Consider the following 3,168-nt stretch of genomic DNA (forward strand, 5'->3'; position numbering starts at 1 on the left):
ACTTGTAGCATCACCGTTTCCATCGTGCTGCGTAGTTGGCTTGCAGCACGTGACACTTCATTTAGGACGCGTCCCAAAAGTATTTTTTATGTTAATTTCCGTCGTTTGAAGTTATTCTCAGTGCGCCAAGCGCAGTTTGACCTCATGGGGACTTTATAACAGTATCAGCTGTGGTACATTATGCGAAAACAACTTCAGCGTGGTCGTGTATGACGTATGCGACCGAAGCGTAAGCTACGGCTTGTTTCCCCGATAAACAATGTGGACTTCGACGATCGCCGTGTTAAGTTTCTAGATTTCCCTTGTTTGCAAGAAATGTACAAAGCAGGAAATCATGAAGCGTTTACTGCTCGCAGAAACGCTCCGCACACGCACCCGCCGTACCTGCTCGCACGGCAGACGGAGCGGCTCGAACCAACGCAAGTCGCGGCAGCGAAAAGTCGTCGCCGCTTTTTAGAATCACACAAGTCATGAAAAAAAAAGTTCCAGATTGGTGAATGTGGATGTTAGTGTGGTGAAAAATTGTGCTAGGTAGCGTCATCAGCTGTTGTTTTTAAAGCGTTGCTCAAATATCTCCCGCGACTTGTCCAGGATACAGAGTTCCACATACAAGAAGGGGGTTGACAGTGCTGTGAGATTTGTGTTAGGGACAGTCATTCGCAACTGTAACGATAGCGGCGATGAAATATCTGTCGCGACGCTGCCTAAAGTTCCCAACATTCGATTACGCGCATTTGAAGCCGGCTGCGAGCTGTTGAAGAAGACCCTTTCGTCGCGCGCGCGTGATGCGTTTGTGTTTCCCTAACTTCTTGGGGGCCCCCAACACTCGGTTCTCCTATTCTAAAATTCCTCATTACCCCCAAATCATTAGGGACGCGTTTCGCCTCGTACACAGCCTCGCCTTCTGTCAGCAGTCGTGAGTTTCGAAATTGATTCTAGAGAGAAACGCCCACGTTGCAATTATAAATTCCCACGCCGAGGTCCTAATGAAAACTAAATATAGCCACGACCAAACCCGTTCTAAGGCGTTGAAAACTCACGTTCATACCATTCATACATTACGGACAAGTTGTCGCGAAAAGTAAACAAATCAACCGTTCAGAGTACACGCTACGGTAGTGATTGTTAATCAAAGCCGGGCATTGTAGGGGAAATAAGCACTTCTTAAGCCAAACTGCAGATCATAGGAGCACTTTTAAGCACGCGGCGAAGCAATCCGACCACCGTTCTCGCGTAATCATTTATTTACCAGGCAATGCGAGCCGTACACTCTAAGCTGGGTAACCCTTAATAGAGGTATACATTTTCGAATTTTTGTAACCTATAATTTATAAGGTACAAATGTAACCTATATCTTCGTAACCTTTATATACGTATACACGTAAGGGTTACGCAGTTATGGGTTACTTTGCAGCTTTCAGCATGTATACCTTTATATAAGTTACATCTACCGCCGTCCAAGGCCACACAAATTGGAAGGTGCGATGTTGCGCCCCAGGCGCGCTTTCGCCGGCGCCGCTGTGGCGACACTCCGAAGGCGCCTTTCCCGCGTGGTGAACAAACATTGCGTTAGTGGAAGATATGTGCGACCATGCTGTCCATTGCGCCGTCTAAACTTTTGCGTCGGGTGTCTTTTCTTTGTCCCTTGAATAAACTGCCGGCCACACGGCTGGGGCTAAAAAAGAAGTTACTTTTATAATTCCTAAAACAGCATTGCCAAAAAGCTTGAAAATGTTCTCTTAATATATATGCATTGCATTACCTGTTCGATCATTGTTACCCAGGTTGTCACCCAAAAATCTTCGTGATTATTGGCGACGCTTAAGTCTTATAAACAGGCATAACTAAATTTGATGTTTGCATCAGCTTTGTGGCGTTTAAGAAACCAGTATCAAACATGCATGATAGGTCTTTTGCTAAATTGAGCTTTAGTTAAACAACATTAGGCTTTAGTGAAACCAAGCTTGAGTGGAAACATGCACTTGATAGCATACTTCAAAAGGACGCCAAAGTTATGATAACATAGCCTTAAGCCAAAAATTATTGTCTGAAAACCAAGGCCATGATTATCAAAAGAGAATTGCAGTACATGCACACATATTTGCGCATTTAACAGGAGCACATTTCCAGAAGTTTGGCATCGGTAGTTTTGAACATTCACATTTATTATTATGAAACACCTGTGGGCTATTTATTAAAAAGCAAAGCTGCGAACCACCCCAACGTTATTAACGTTCCTTAATGAGTATTAGACGAGTGCGGATTCCTGGGCGAATTGGTGTTTCCTATATTGCTTTAGACTTCAAGGTAAAAATCGGTTTATTCATATATCCTTATTAAACCTATTTAATAAATGTTGCGTGAACAGGTTCACAAACATGGCCAAATATACAAATTCTTTACCTCAATATTTGCACGGATGTATGCAAAGCATTCCGAATTGTTTGGATACTGCCATTGAACAATTTCAGACGAATTCGAGTTTGAGGTACATTGATAAGATGGTTCTCAGGGGTGCACTTTCCCAGTACAGCGTTGTTGTCGTGGTTCCCCACAGAAAAAACGCAGAATGTGGGAAAGTAGAAAGAACATTTATTACAAATTCACTTTTTCATACAAAGCAGTGTTTATGGCTATGTTCCCTACATTCTCCGTTTCACTCAGTCTAATATTACACTTGGAATTCACTCGTCTTTACGAATCCATCTTTACACTTCCCTCTTAGGTTCCTCTTTACAGTTCCACCTGAGTTGTGATTCCCACGCCAAGTTATCGTTTTTTATGCAGCACTAACCAGTTTCTAGGCCGATTGCAATCTGTCTTTTGGACAAACTTTAAATGGTATCTATAGTTTCCTGCATGAAAAAAAGCCGCTTGGAAAAATTCACAGATAAGCTTCGCAATTTACGTAGTACACAAGCAGGCATAAAATCAGGGCACGTTGAAGATTTCCTTGCTTGTTCCCTGCTGCCGCAGATGGAGGTATATATGTGAGGGGCCGTCACTTGGATTTCCCCACCTTGAAGAGCCATCTACAGAAAATTTCAGAAAAACAACAAAATCCAGTGCAACCATAAGCCCCTCACACCAAACCACAGGCATGTGAAGTACGAAAAATATATTGCACGGAAATGAAGACGGAGACCAGAGAATGAAATGAAAGGCCAC

The 3,168-nt window shown here is 43.2% G+C and overlaps 1 long non-coding RNA gene across 1 annotated transcript in view; it reads right to left on the reverse strand.

Moving 5' to 3' along the window:
* Positions 1 to 2,330: 2,330 nt before the first annotated feature.
* Positions 2,331 to 3,168, reverse strand: part of LOC144167553 (uncharacterized) — a 1,740-nt gene continuing 902 nt past the window's right edge. The window contains exon 3 of the long non-coding RNA XR_013322034.1: positions 2,331 to 3,032. This is a non-coding gene — a long non-coding RNA (uncharacterized LOC144167553). The remainder of the gene's footprint in view (positions 3,033 to 3,168) is intronic.

This window comes from Haemaphysalis longicornis, unplaced genomic scaffold, assembly GCF_048455015.1.
Source record: "Haemaphysalis longicornis isolate Haplotype H1 unplaced genomic scaffold, Haemaphysalis longicornis Haplotype H1 scaffold_1, whole genome shotgun sequence".
Lineage (NCBI taxonomy): Eukaryota > Metazoa > Arthropoda > Arachnida > Ixodida > Ixodidae > Haemaphysalis > Haemaphysalis longicornis.